Source organism: Pseudophryne corroboree, unplaced genomic scaffold (assembly GCF_028390025.1).
Source record: "Pseudophryne corroboree isolate aPseCor3 unplaced genomic scaffold, aPseCor3.hap2 scaffold_829, whole genome shotgun sequence".
Classification (NCBI taxonomy): Eukaryota; Metazoa; Chordata; class Amphibia; order Anura; family Myobatrachidae; genus Pseudophryne; species Pseudophryne corroboree.
This window is the reverse complement of record NW_026970408.1, coordinates 83,321-98,869: the sequence shown is the minus strand read 5'-3', so window position 1 is coordinate 98,869 and position 15,549 is coordinate 83,321. Positions and strand designations below refer to the sequence as shown.

The 15,549-nt window shown below is 40.7% G+C and overlaps 4 non-coding genes across 4 annotated transcripts; all 4 read right to left on the bottom strand.

The window, feature by feature from the left end:
* Positions 1-5,272: 5,272 nt before the first annotated feature.
* LOC135042452 (U1 spliceosomal RNA) lies at positions 5,273-5,436 on the bottom strand. The gene has a single exon (XR_010235573.1). It is a non-coding gene; the product is annotated as a U1 spliceosomal RNA (small nuclear RNA).
* Positions 5,437-5,586: 150 nt separating this feature from the next.
* Positions 5,587-5,750, bottom strand: LOC135042580 (U1 spliceosomal RNA). The gene has a single exon (XR_010235683.1). It is a non-coding gene; the product is annotated as a U1 spliceosomal RNA (small nuclear RNA).
* A 674-nt stretch (positions 5,751-6,424) lies between these two features.
* On the bottom strand, positions 6,425-6,587 carry LOC135042479 (U1 spliceosomal RNA). The gene has a single exon (XR_010235593.1). It is a non-coding gene; the product is annotated as a U1 spliceosomal RNA (small nuclear RNA).
* Positions 6,588-6,739: 152 nt separating this feature from the next.
* On the bottom strand, positions 6,740-6,903 carry LOC135042563 (U1 spliceosomal RNA). The gene has a single exon (XR_010235666.1). It is a non-coding gene; the product is annotated as a U1 spliceosomal RNA (small nuclear RNA).
* Positions 6,904-15,549: the final 8,646 nt, after the last annotated feature.

Here is a 15,549-nt window from a genome sequence, read left to right as displayed (position 1 = left end):
ATAAATCATGAACTGCACTATACATTTAAACTATACAATAATACAACAGTTAATAAGGCTATGGGTGTGGAGTGTAAGAGGGTGAGGGATTCACAAAACCGAAGCTTTATTGTAACACAGACACATATAAGGGGAGGGTCAATAAATAGAAAGATATCCTTTACTATAGAATGTAGTCCAATCCGACCTCTGTGCTCTTCCACAACTGAAAAACAGATAGTGTTCCCAAGCCTTCCATCCTGGAATATCTTTGGTTTTTCGCCAATGAAGAAAACAATCCCTCCCTCCAGCAGACCCTTCAACCACGATACAAGATCACAGCCAAAAGGCCGAGAAGCAACTACACTTGAGCTTAACAAAAATGGCTAAAACTTAGTGGAGGAAAGTGCAGTGCACCAAAACATAAGCTGACACAATCATGGAGAATGCGCCAGCATATATGCTCTTCTATCTATATTTTGCAAACCTGCTCTTGTCCCCTCCAGCTGCTCTATGTAGATTTAACGTCTGGCAAGGTGCATAACCCACTGACAAGCAGGCACACTCCTGCATGAGTTTTCTCTCTCACTAGCTGGATGATACACAATCATTTGCATGCGCTCCACTTCCGACACACCACCCACCCAACCACCCAGTCACCAGAGCCACCCACAAGCCAACTGGCTCCGTGATTTAATTTGCACAGTGTAGTCATCCAGGCAGCATGTCCTTCTCAATGGAAGGATCTCTGGTTCCATGGAATCTTCCGCATTGGAATGCTGCGGAACAAAAAGGATTTAAATATTCAGCTTGCTAGCATTCAATGTACCTGCGGCTTGGCTCTAGCACATGGGTCTTCATCCTGTGGCCCTCCAGCTGCTGTGAAACTACACATCCCAGCATGCCCTGCCACAGTTTTGCTATTAAGGTATGCTAAAACTGAGGCAGGGCATGCTGGGATGTGTAGTTCCACAGCAGCTGGAGGGTCGCAGGTTGAAGACCAATGTTTTAGCATGCCTGTTCTATGATGCATGTTCCATGATGTCACAATCAGCTTGGAATGGGGTGTCTAGCAGGCATTTGCTGACAGCCACTTGAGGGAGACACACATCAGGAGATGCAGCATATCGGAGGTCTTCGATGCCTTTCCAGCAAATGCACACCACCTGCTGCTGGTCTGGACACAAAACAATGCCCACAATCGAAGTCCCAAAATGCCCAACTACAGGATTCATGTAAGTAGTGAATTTAGGAATGAATTTAGAAGTAGGAAATTAAGTTAGTTCACAAGTACATTCAAATTCAGATCTAAAGACTAAACACAAAACACAAAATAAGACTCCACAGAGCAATTATCAGGTGTCTTTATCAATTGTTGCATTTAAAAAATCAAGCAATTAGGGAACACAATGTTGCGACAATGTAACCCTATTTGCAAAATAGTACTAAATAAGTTTGTCGATGTAAGACATTTGCAAAGGCGCAAACAAAACACGCTGGAAAATGCAACTGAATCTGTTTTTGGAGGTTAGAAAAGATGCAGGATCAAGTAGCTCCATGGGTAGGGTGTTTGATTAGAATTCAACAGGTTATAGGTTTGAATCCTGGGTATGATAGTTTGAGATGTTATTTAATAAAGCATGTTTATATATTAGTCACACATTGCTTACTTGTACAAATGGCATGTCACCAGTTAGTGCTGACTGCTGATATGCCATTTGCACTAAAACAAATTAAAATGGTAAAAGTTATTGTACTTTAAGTAAAAATAAAAGCTAAAATATCAATCCCAGTTTTGGATTACTTTAATGAACAAAAAAAAAATGCATATAGCAAAGGATAGTTTCAATCTGCCTACCTCTGGGTTATGGACCCAGCATGCTTCCATTACAGTACTCTGCTGCACATGTAAGTGCAAGAGATCCTGAAGCACTCACTCATCATGGGAAAGTACCAATGTGTTTCTTCATTGGTTGATGGAAGAAACATCTTACAAAAACTCTCCACATTATTGACTTTTTAAAATGTTTCTAGGAATCGTTCTAGATGAATGCTTATTAGCCTTTGTCAGTATGGACTTTTACAAAGTGTTGCTGTGGCGCAATCAGTTACTGTGTAAGGCTATTAACCAAAAGGTTGGTGGTTCAATCCCACCCAGGGACGTAATTGACCTTGTTATCAGATTTTGGTGATCTTTATGTAGACAAGTCAAAATTTCAAACCCCCTCTTATGGTGTAGGGTACCTGGCCTTCTCTGATGTAATCAGAGTTAGATTTGATTCAGTGATTTTATAAAAACAGCTAGGAAGCACAATTTAGCAGTGGGTTGCAGAGAAAAAGAAATATGCTGGCAAAAAAATCCAATTGAGTGATTAAACAGCTCTTCATTTTCTGGCTTTATTTTTATGCTAACAAATTTGTTCTCTGAAAAGTGTCCACAAAGCCAAGTTTCTGATTAACACCTTTGTAGGGATGGTTTTTAACCTATTACTAAATTAAACTTGCTTCATTGGAAAGGCAGCAAGATGCATCCTCATTTCAATATCTACTGAAATAATACAGGTTGACACCAGGAAACATTAACGCCACTGCATCCTTTGTGCTTTCTCATGTGGAAGTCTGTTTAATGTGAAAACAAGGTGATATCTAATTAGCACACAGGTAAGGAATTAAGAAAATCTTTATTTAAGGGTGAAGATGTTTCTCACAAAATCGTTGCCCCAATGCATCATTGAAATTCAAGCTGGAAAGATGATTTTAATATATCACTTGTACATTTTGTATTGCTCTTCTGGTGACAATGTAGTTTGTTTTTGTCAATTACCATTTTAATAATCGGGTAAAGAAAATTAAGTGGATTTTTGAAAGAAAACAATACTGTCAATATACTATTAAAACAAATGAAAATGGTAAAAGTTATTGTACTTTAAGTAAAAATAAAAGAGCAAAAATATCAATCCCAGTTTTGGATTACTTTAATTAACAAAAAAAAAACGCATATAGCAGAGGATAGTTTCAATCTGCCTACCTCTGTGCTATGGACCCAGCATGCTTCCATTACAGTACTCTGCTGCACATGTAATTGCAAGAGATCCTGAAGCACTCACTCATCATGGGAAAGTACCAATGTGTTTCTTCATTGGTTGATGGAAGAAACATCTTACAAAAACTCTCCAGATTATTGACTATTTAAAGTTTTTCAAGGAAACGTTCTAGATGAATGCTTATTAGCCTTTGTCAGTATATACTTTTGCAAAGTGTCGCTGTGGCGCAATCAGTTAGTGTGTACGGCTATTAACCAAAAGGTTGGTGGTTCAATCCCACCCAGGGATGTAATTGACCTTGTTATCAGATTTTGGTGATCTTTAAGTAGACAAGTCAAAATTTCAAAAACCCCTGTTATGGTGTAGGGTACCTGGCCTTCTCTGATGTAATCAGAGTTAGATTTGATTCAGTGATTTTATAAAAACAGCTAGGAAGCACAATTTAGCAGTGGTTTGCAGAGAAAAAGAAATATGCTGGCAAAAAAATCCAATTGAGTGATTAAACAGCTCTTCATTTTCTGGCTTTATTTTTATGCTAACAAATTTGTTCTCTGAAAAGTGTCCACAAAGCCAAGTATCTGATTAACATCTTTGTAGGGATGGTTTTTCACCTATTACTAAATTAAACTTGCTTCATTGGAAAGGCAGCAAGATGCATCCTCATTTCAATATCTCCTGAAATAATACAGGTTGACACCAGGAAACATTAACGCCACTGCATCCTTGCTGCTTTCTCATGTGGAAGTCTGTTTAATGTGAAAACAAGGTGATATCTAATTAGCACACAGGTAAGGAATTAAGAAAATCTTTATTTAAGGGTGAAGATGTTTCTCACAAAATCGTTGCCCCAATGCATCATTGAAATTCAAGCTGGAAAGATGATTTTAATATATCACTTGTACATTTTGTATTGCTCTTCTGGTGACAATGTAGTTTGTTTTTGTCAATTACCATTTTAATAATAGGGTAAAGAAAATTAAGTGGATTTTTGAAAGAAAACAATACTGTCAATATACTATTAAAACAAATTAAAATGGTAAAAGCTATTGTACTTTAAGTAAAAATAAAAGAGCAAAAATATCAATCCCAGTTTTGGATTACTTTAATTAACAAAAAAAAAATGCATATAGCAGAGGATAGTTTCAATCTGCCTACCTCTGGGTTAAGGGGCCCAGCATGCTTCCATTGCAGTACTCTGCTGCACATGTAAGTGCAAGAGATCCTGAAGCACTCACTCATCATGGGAAAGTACCAATGCGTTTCTTCATTGGTTGATGGAAGAAACATCTTACAAAAACTCTCCAGATTATTGACTTTTTAAAGTTTTCTAGGAAACGTTCTAGATGAATGCTTATTAGCCTTTGTCAGTATGTACTTTTGCAAAGTGTCTCGGTGGTGCAATCGGTTAGTGTGTTTGGTTATTAACCAAAGGGTTGGTGGTTCAATCCCACCCAGTGATGTTATTGACCATGTCATCAGATTTTGGTGATCTTTAAGTAGACAAGTCAAAATTTCAAACCCCCTCTTATGGTGTAGGGTACCTGGCCTACTCTGATGTAATCAGAGTTAGATTTGATTAAGTGATTTTATAAAAGAACAGCTAGGAAGCACAACTTAGCAGTGGGTTGCAGAGAAAAAGAAATACGCTTGCAGAAAAATCCAATTGAGTGACTAAACAGCTCTTCATTTTCTGGCTTTATTTTTATGCTAACTAATTTGTTCTCTGAAAAGTGTCCACAAAGCCAAGTATCTGATTAACACCTTTGTAGGGATGGTTTTTCACCTATTACTAAATTAAACTTGCTTCATTGGAAAGGCAGCAAGTGATGTCATCCAAGCAGTGGGTCAAAGTTGGCTTCAACCCTCGTCTGCTTATGAAAAGAGAAAAGGGATATGCAGGGCATGGCGGCCTTTTGCGACGCTTGGATGACCCCTAGTTCGCATTAAACACCCCCACCCTCCTTCGGTGTGGGGCTCATGTTGGCCATGCCCCAGCCCCTGAAGCATTCAAGCTGATTTCTTGCAGCAGCTAGGTACTGTAACAGCTCCAGAGCTGCTCTGTAAGGCAAGTAAAAGGGTGTGGGCCCTGCAGCACTACCTGTAGTTTGCATTGTGCATTGGAAGGCACAAAGTAAGCAGACGGGAGGAGAAGTCAGGATAGTGCACAAGGTTATAGAAGGGAGGGGCTCAAGAAAAGAGAAGTGGAAACAGACAGCATACTAGGCTGGAGAGAGACCTGAGACAAAGAGATCTGAATTATACGAGAGCCGTCCAGGGGAAACACAAATTATGCAGTCAAGTTTCCCACATTTGGGGAAATCGCAAGGGGCAGCACACCCAGAGTGCAATGGGTGAGCCTTGCCCTGGGAGAAGCACCTTCATGATCATAGTATCTCACCTGGCAGGTTAGTAGGAGTTGGGCTAGAGCTGGGGAGGGTCGCTGCTCGGGCACTACCTTTCAAGTGAAGGAGATCCAACTGAGGCAGCACAAGGGAACTCTCAAAAGAAGAACAAGGCTAGAGGAAGATCTGAGACAAAGAAATCTGACTTTACCAGAGCTGACCAGAGGAAAGCACAAACACAGTCCACCACTACCACAAATAATGCAGTCGAGTTTCCCACATTTGGGGAAATCACAGGGGTCAGCATACCCAGAATGCAATGAATGAACCTCACCCTGGGAAAACAATCTTCATGACAATAGTATCTCCTATGCAAAATAAGTATGATTTGGGATAGGGCTGGGGAGGGCCGCTGCTCAGGCACATCTCTGTCAAGTAAAGGAGATTCAACTGAGGCAGCACAAGGGAACTCTCATCTGGGGACAACAACTGCAGGGAGAACACATATTTTCAGATGAACATGGGGTGGCAGAAGGCTGCCTAATACTGAAGCACCCCCAAACAACAAACCAAATGCAACAACTAGTGCAAGCATTCCTGGGGGATGGCCTGCAGCAGATGGATTTGAATATGGTGATGTCATCCAAGCAGTGGGTCAAAGTTGGCTTCAACCCTCGTCTGCATATGAAAAGAGAAAAGGAGCGTGCAGGGCATGGAGGCCTTTTGTGGTGCTTGGATGACCCCTAGTTCGCATTAAGCACCCCCACCCTCCTTCAGTGTGGGGCTCATGTTGGCCATTCCCCAGCCCCTGAAGTATTCAAGCTGATTTCTTGCAGCAGCTGGGCACTGTAACAGCTCCAGAGCTGCTCTGTAAAGCAAGTAAAAGGGTGTGGGCCCTGCAGCACTACCCGTAGTTTGCATTGTGCATTGGGAGGCACAAAGTAAGCAGACGGGAGGAGAAGTCAGGATAGTGCACAAGGGTATAGAAGGGAGGGGCTCAAGAAAAAAGAAGTGGAACCAGACAGCAAACTAGGCTGGAGAGAGACCTGAGACAAAGAGATCTGAATTACATGAGAGCCGACCAGGGAAAACTCAAATTATGCAGTCAAGTTTCCCACATTTGGGGAAATCGCAGGGGCAGCACACCCAGAGTGCAATGGGTGAGCCTTGCCCTGGGAGAAGCAACTTCATGATCATAGTATCTCACCTGGCAGGTAAGTAGGAGTTGGGCTAGAGCTGGGGAGGGTCGCTGCTCGGGCACCCCCCTGTCAAGTGAAGGAGATCCAACTGAGGCAGCACAAGGGAACTCTCGAAAGAAGAACAAGGCTAGAGGAAGATCTGAGACAAAGAAATCTGAATTTTACCAGAGCTGACCAGAGGAAAGCACAAACACAGTCCCCCACTACCACAAATAATGCAGTCGAGTTTCCCACATTTGGGGAAATCACAGGGGTCAGCATACCCAGAATGCAATGAATGAACCTAACCCTGGGAGAACAATCTTCATGACCATGGTATCTCCTATGCAAAATAAGTATGATTTGGGATAGGGCTGGGGAGGGCCGTTGCTCAGGCACATCTCTGTCAAGTAAGTTGCATTTGATTTGTTGTTTGGGGGTGCTTCAGTATTAGGCAGCCTTCTGCCCTACCATGTTCATCTGAAAATATGTGTTCTCCCTGCAGTTGTTGTCCCCAGATGAGAGTTCCCTTGTGCTGCCTCAGTTGAATCTCCTTTTGGAGAAGACCTCAATAAGATTGTAGCTGATCTGGCTACTGCTAAAACAGCTTGCCTACCTAGTATGACTCCTACCACGCAGAAGGCTAAAAGTACTTTTCTTGGCCCTTTCATCCTCCAGGTAAAGCGTACCCAAGGTCAGGCATACCCAAAGCAAGCTCATGTTTCCAGACCTGCCAAGCCCAGACTGAAGCAATCCTGGGCTGCCCATCAGCCTGCTTCCAAAACGGACAAGCCTGCCGCATGACGGTGCAGGCCTCCCTCTGGGGGATCCCAGGGTGGGGGGCCCGACTTCTAGGTTTGGCAAAGAAAGGTATAATTCTAAGCTAGAGAATTCTGTTTGGAGCTCACCTTGTACTTTGTGAAGAAATAATCAGCATTGTGGCTGAGCAGATACATGTAGTGTGTGGCTGCAAACTGCATGGATCTGCTGCGTTGTAATGCTGATTCTTTTTTTTTGCAAAGTACCAATAGCTTCATATAATGTTCACAATTTTTATGCAGGATCAAATAGCTCAATAGGTAGGGTGTTTGATTAGAATTCAACACGTTATAGGTTTGAATCCTGGGTATGGTAGTTTGAGATGTGTTATTTAATAAAGTATGTTGTTCTGACTGCCGGCATCCTATCACCTGGGATATCATACTAAATAAATGGAGTTGATCAAATTTTTTTTTTTTAACTAGGGACAATTTCCAGATACTTCTCTTTATAACTGAGATTGCCCCCTGGAACTTCACATCAGTTGACAACTATGCATGAGTGGGCAGTGCTTGCCCTGGATCTGTCCACCCATTTATGTGCCGCCATAAAATAAAGCATGACTAACAGTTATCCTGGGCGTACACTACACAATTATCTGTCAGGCTATCTATCCAGTCTGGATGGATGGAATGAAAATCTGGTAATGTATAGGAGCAAATGTCAATTAACCATTTGCTCCCAAACACTAGAAAAGTGGTCAAAAATGGTCATTACACAAATTGGTTAAACCCAAAATTTAACCAATTTGTTTAGGGGACCATTTTTGTCCATTTTTTAGTGTTTGAGAGTAAATCGTTGATGGTCATTTGCTCACATAGATAACCGGATTTCTATTCCAACCAGCCAGTGTTGGAGAGATGGTCTGCCAGATTACATAATGCATACCAGAGCCATAACTAGACTTTTTGGTGCCCTGTGACAGAGAATTATATGCCCTCCCCCCCATTTTTGCAATATGGACAAAAGGCGCATGCCTTGTGGGGAAGGGGCATAACAAGATTGGTCTCAGAGAAAGCACATGAGATATGAAGATATATCTAGTATACTTGACACTCAATGGTTTGTGGTTTTGCAGGGGTGCCCTCCTTAAATGCATATACAGTCACACATGGCATGTTTGTGTAAATGGCATATCAGCAGTCAGCACTAACTGGTGACATGCCATTTGTACAAGTAAGCCATGTGTGACTAATATATAAACATACTTTATTAAATAACACCTCAAACTATCATACCCAGGATTCAAACCTATAACCTGTTAAATTCTAATCAAACACCCTACCCATTGAGCTACTTGATCCTGCATCTATTCTAACCTCCAAAAACAGATTCAGTTGCATTTTCCAGCGTGTTTTGTTTGCGCCTTTGCAAATGTCTTACATCGACAAACTTATTTAGTACTATTTTGCAAATAGGGTTACATTGTCGCAACATTGTGTTCCCTAATTGCTTGATTTTTTAAATGCAAAAATTGATAAAGACACCTGATAATTGCTCTGTGGAGTCTTCTTTTGTGTCTACTTCTTATCTACATTTAATTCCCTACCTATAATCAAGGCATTTTTAAATGCTGGGTGCTGCCAGGACGTGAGGCCTACCTAGTCTTTAGATCTGAATTTGAATGTACTTGTGAACTAACTTAATTTCCTACTTCTAAATTCATTCCTAAATTCACTACTTACATTAATCCTGTAGTTGGGCATTTTGAGCCTTCAATTGTGGGCATTGTTTTGTGTCCAGACCAGCAGCTGGTGGTGTGCATTTGCTGGAAAGGCATCGAAGACCTCCGATATGCTGCATCTCCTGATGTGTGTCTGCCTCAAGTGGCTGTCAGCAAATGCATGCTAGACACCCCATTCCAAGCTGATTGTGACATCACGGAACATGCATCATAGAACAGGCATGCTAGAACATGGGTCTTCAACCTGCGACCCTCCAGCTGCTGTGGAACTACATATCCCAGCATGCCCTGCCTCAGTTTTAGCATACCTTAAAAGCAAAACTGTAGCAGGGCATGCTGGGATGTGTAGTTTCACAGCAGCTGGAGGGCAACAGGATGAAGACCCATGTGCTAGAACCAAACCGCAGGTACATTGAATGCTAGCAAGCTGAATGTTTAAATCCTTTTTGTTCCGCAGCATTCCAATGCGGAAGATTCCATGGAACCAGAGATTATTCCATTGAGAAGGACATGCTGCCTGGATGACTGCACTGTGCAAATTAAATCACGGAGCCAGTTGGCTTGTGGGTGGCTCTGGTGACTGGGTGGTTGGGTGGGCGGTGTGTCGGAGGTGGAGCACATGCAAATGAATGTGTATCATCCAGCTAGTGAGAGAGAAAACTCATGCAGGAGTGTGCCTGCTTGTCAGTGAGTTATGCACCTTGCCAGACGTCAAATCTACATGGAGCAACTGGAGGGGACAAGAGCAGGTTTGGAAAATATAGACAGAAGAGCATATATGCTGGCGCATTCTCCATGATTGTGTCAGCTTATGTTTTGGTGCACTGCACTTTCACTAAGTTTTAGCCATTTTGTTTAAACGCAAGTGTAGTTGCTTCTCGCTCTTTTGGCTGTGATATTGTATTGTGGTTGAAGAGTCTGCTGGAGGGATTGTTTTCTTCATTGGCGAGAGACTGAAGATATTCCAGGATGGAAGGCTTGGGAACACTATCCGTTTTTCAGTTGTGGAAGAGTTGAAAGACCGGATTGGACTACATTCTATAGTAAAGGGTATCTTTGTATTTATTAATCCTCCCTTTATATGTGTCTGTCTTTCAATAAAGCTTTGGGCTTGTGATTCCGTCACCCTCTTACACTCCACACCCATAGCCTTATTAACTATTGTATTGTTTAAATGTATAGTGCAGTTCATGATTTATAGTGTAGGCTGACCTGTGCTGTAGTTCTTGAACTGTACTATACCGACAGCATTTGTATTGTGTTTTGGCTGTGCTGCAACACAGTACTTATGTGTGTAATGTTTATGTATGTTTTTTTGCTTCTTTATGTCAATAAAGACTGCTTTTTCAATCCAATATCTGAAAACAATCAATGTTTATCTTTGATGGCAATAGAAGTGGTATGATATTTGCTGCTTTTGAAAGGCAATATCTGATATGTCCCCTATCTGGGAACCATATATTAAATGGCTTTTCAGAAAAGGGAGATGGGAGAAGAGCTTTCAGTACTTGTAGGACCGATGCACATTTCCTATTCTAGCCTCCAAAAACAGATTCAGTAGCATTTTCCAGCGTGTTTTGGATGCGCCTTTGCAAATGTCTTACATCGACAAACTTATTTAGTACTATTTTGCAAATAGGGTTACATTGTTGCAACATTGTGTTCCCTAATTGCTTGATTTTTTAAATGCAACAATTGATAAAAACACCTGATAACTGCTCTGCGGAGTCTTATTTTGTGTCTACTTCTTATCTACATTTAATTCCGTACCTCTAATCAAGGCATTTTTAAATGCTGGCGGCTGCCAGGACGTGAGGCCTACCTAGACTTTAGATCTGAATTTGAATGTACTTGTGAACTAACTTAATTTCCTACTTCTAAATTCATTCCTAAATTCACTACTTACATGAATCCTGTAGTTGGGCATTTTGGGACTTCGATTGTGGGCATTGTTTTGTGTCCAGACCAGCAGCAGGTGGTGTGCATTTGCTGGAAAGGCATCGAAGACCTCCGATATGCTGCATCTCCTGATGTGTGTCTCCCTCAAGTGGCTGTCAGCAAATGCCTGCTAGACACCCCATTCCAAGCTGATTGTGACATCACGGAACATGCATCATAGAACAGGCATGCTAAAACATGGGTCTTCAACCTGCGACCCTCCAGCTGCTGTGGAACTACACATCCCAGCATGCCCTGCCTCAGTTTTAGCATACCTTATAGCAAAACTGTGGCAGGGCATGCTGGGATGTGTAGTTTCACAGCAGCTGGAGGGCCACAGGATGAAGACCCATGTGCTAGAGCCAAGCCGCAGGTACATTGAATGCTAGCAAGCTGAATATTTAAATCCTTTTTGTTCCGCAGCATTCCAATGCGGAAGATTCCATGGAACCAGAGATCCTTCCATTGAGAAGGACATGCTGCCTGGATGACTACACTGTGCAAATTAAATCACGGAGCCAGTTGGTTTGTGGGTGGCTCTGGTGACTGGGTGGTTGGGTGGGTGGTGTGTCGGAGGTGGAGCACATGCAAATGATTGTGTATCATCCAGCTAGTGAGAGTGAAAACTCATGCAGGAGTGTGCCTGCTTGTCAGTGGGTTATGCACCTTGCCAGACGTTAAATCTACATAGAGCAGCTGGAGGGGACAAGAGCATGTTTGCAAAATATAGATAGAAGAGCATATATGCTGGCGCATTCTCCATGATTGTGTCAGCTTATGTTTTGGTGCACTGCACTTTCCTCCACTAAGTTTTAGCCATTTTTGTTAAGCTCAAGTGTAGTTGCTTCTCGGCCTTTTGGCTGTGATCTTGTATTGTGGTTGAAGGGTCTGCTGGAGGGAGGGATTGCTTTCTTCATTGGCGAAAGACCAAAGATATTCCAGGATGGAAGGCTTGGGAACACTATCCGTTTTTCAACGGCTCTAGCACATGGGTCTTCATCCTGTGGCCCTCCAGCTGCTGTGAAACTACACATCCCAGCATGCCCTGCCACAGTTTTGCTATTAAGGTATGCTAAAACTGAGGCAGGGCATGCTGGGATGTGTAGTTCCACAGCAGCTGGAGGGTCGCAGGTTGAAGACCCATGTTTTAGCATGCCTGTTCTATGATGCATGTTCCATGATGTCACAATCAGCTTGGAATGGGGTGTCTAGCAGGCATTTGCTGACAGCCACTTGAGGGAGACACACATCAGGAGATGCAGCATATCGGAGGTCTTCGATGCCTTTCCAGCAAATGCACACCACCTGCTGCTGGTCTGGACACAAAACAATGCCCACAATCGAAGTCCCAAAATGCCCAACTACAGGATTCATGTAAGTAGTGAATTTAGGAATGAATTTAGAAGTAGGAAATTAAGTTAGTTCACTAGTACATTCAAATTCAGATCTAAAGACTAAACACAAAACACAAAATAAGACTCCACAGAGCAATTATCAGGTGTCTGCATTGTTGCATTTAAAAAATCAAGCAATTAGGGAACACAATGTTGCGACAATGTAACCCTATTTGCAAAATAGTACTAAATAAGTTTGTCGATGTAAGACATTTGCAAAGGCGCAAACAAAACACGCTGGAAAATGCAACTGAATCTGTTTTTGGAGGTTAGAAAAGATGCAGGATCAAGTAGCTCCATGGGTAGGGTGTTTGATTAGAATTCAACAGGTTATAGGTTTGAATCCTGGGTATGATAGTTTGAGGTGTTATTTAATAAAGTATGTTTATATATTAGTCACACATGGCTTACTTGTACAAATGGCATGTCACCAGTTAGTGCTGACTGCTGATATGCCATTTGGACTAAAACAAATTAAAATGGTAAAAGTTATTGTACTTTAAGTAAAAATAAAAGCTAAAATATCAACCCCAGTTTTGGATTACTTTAATGAACAAAAAAAAAATGCATATAGCAAAGGATAGTTTCAATCTGCCTACCTCTGGGTTATGGGCCCAGCATGCTTCCATTGCAGTACTCTGCTGCACATGTAAGTGCAAGAGATCCTGAAGCACTCACTCATCATGCGAAAGTACCAATGTGTTTCTTCATTGGTTGCTGGAAGAAACATCTTACAAAAACTCTCCAGATTATTGACTTTTTAAAGTTTTTCTAGGAAACGTTCTAGATGAATGCTTATTAATCTTTGTCAGTATGTACTTTTCGCAAAGTGTCTCTGTGGCGCAATCGGTTAGTGTGTTCAGCTATTAATCAAAAGGTTGGTGGTTCAATCCCACCCAGGGACGTAATTGACCTTGTAATCAGATTTTGGTGATATTTAAGTAGACAAGTCAAAATTGCAAACCCCCTCTTATGGTGTAGGGTACCTGGCCTTCTCTGATGTAATCAGATTTGATTAAGTGATTTTATAAAAAAACAGCTAGGAAGCACAATTTAGCAGTGGGTTGCAGAGAAAAAGAAAAATGCTGGCAGAAAAATCCAATTGAGTGATTAAACAGCTCTTCATTTTCTGGCTTTATTTTTATGATAACAAATTTGTTCTCTGAAAAGTGTCCACAAAGCCAAGTATCTGATTAACATCTTTGTAGGGATGTTTTTTCACCTATTACTAAATTAAACTTGCTTCATTGGAAAGGCAGCAAGATGCATCCTCATTTCAATATCTACGGAAATAATACAGGTTGACACCAGGAAACATTAACGCCACTGCATCTTTGCTGTTTTCTCATGTGGAAGTCTGTTTAATGTGAAAACAAGGTGATATCTAATTAGCACACAGGTAAGGAATTAAGAAAATCTTTATTTAAGGGTGAAGATGTTTCTCACAAAATCGTTGCCCCAATGCATCATTGAAATTCAAGCTGGAAAGATGATTTTAATATATCACTTGTACATTTTGTATTGCTCTTCTGGTGACAATGTAGTTTGTTTTTGTCAATTACCATTTTAATAATAGGGTAAAGAAAATTAAGTGGATTTTTGAAAGAAAACAATACTGTCAATATACTATTAAAACAAATTAAAATGGTAAAAGTTATTGTACTTTAAGTAAAAATAAAAGCTAAAATATCAATCCCAGTTTTGGATTACTTTAATGAACAAAAAAAAAATGCATATAGCAAAGGATAGTTTCAATCTGCCTACCTCTGGGTTATGGGCCCAGCATGCTTCCATTGCAGTACTCTGCTGCACATGTAAGTGCAAGAGATCCTGAAGCACTCACTCATCATGCAAAAGTACCAATGTGTTTCTTCATTGGTTGCTGGAAGAAACATCTTACAAAAACTCTCCAGATTATTGACTTTTTAAAGTTTTTCTAGGAAACGTTCTAATGAATGCTTATTAGTCTTTGTCAGTATGGACTTTTTGCAAAGTGTCTCTGTGGCGCAATCGGTTAGTGTGTTCAGCTATTAATCAAAACGTTGGTGGTTCAATCCCACCCAGGGACGTAAGTGACCTTGTGATCAGATTTTGGTGATATTTAAGTAGACAAGTCAAAATTGCAAACCCCCTCTTATGGTGTAGGGTACCTGGCCTTCTCTGATGTAATCAGAGTTAGATTTGATTAAGTGATTTTATAAAAAATCAGCTAGGAAGCACAATTTAGCAGTGGGTTGCAGAGAAAAAGAAAAATGCTGGCAGAAAAATCCAATTGAGTGATTAAACAGCTCTTCATTTTCTGGCTTTATTTTTATGATAACAAATTTGTACTCTGAAAAGTGTCCACAAAGCCAAGTATCTGATTAACATCTTTGTAGGGATGGTTTTTCACCTATTACCAAATTAAACTTGCTTCATTGGAAAGGCAGCAAGATGCATCCTCATTTCAATATCTACGGAAATAATACAGGTTGACACCAGGAAACATTAACGCCACTGCATCTTTGCTGTTTTCTCATGTGGAAGTCTGTTTAATGTGAAAACAAGGTGATATCTAATTAGCACACAGGTAAGGAATTAAGAAAATCTTTATTTAAGGGTGAAGATGTTTCTCACAAAATCGTTGCCCCAATGCATCATTGAAATTCAAGCTGGAAAGATGATTTTAATATATCACTTGTACATTTTGTATTGCTCTTCTGGTGACAATGTAGTTTGTTTTTGTCAATTACCATTTTAATAATCGGGTAAAGAAAATTAATTGGATTTTTGAAAGAAAACAATACTGTCAATATACTATTAAAACAAATTAAAATGGTAAAAGTTATTGTACTTTAAGTAAAAATAAAAGAGCAAAAATATCAATCCCAGTTTTGGATTACTTTAATTAACAAAAAAAATGCATATAGCAGAGGATAGTTTCAATCTGCCTACCTCTGGGTTATGGACCCAGCATGCTTCCATTACAGTACTCTGCTGCACATGTAAGTGCAAGAGATCCTGAAGCACTCACTCATCATGGGAAAGTACCAATGTGTTTCTTCATTGGTTGATGGAAGAAACATCTTACAAAAACTCTCCACATTATTGACTTTTTAAAATGTTTCTAGGAATCGTTCTAGATGAATGCTTATTAGCCTTTGTCAGTATATACTTTTGCAAAGTGTCGCT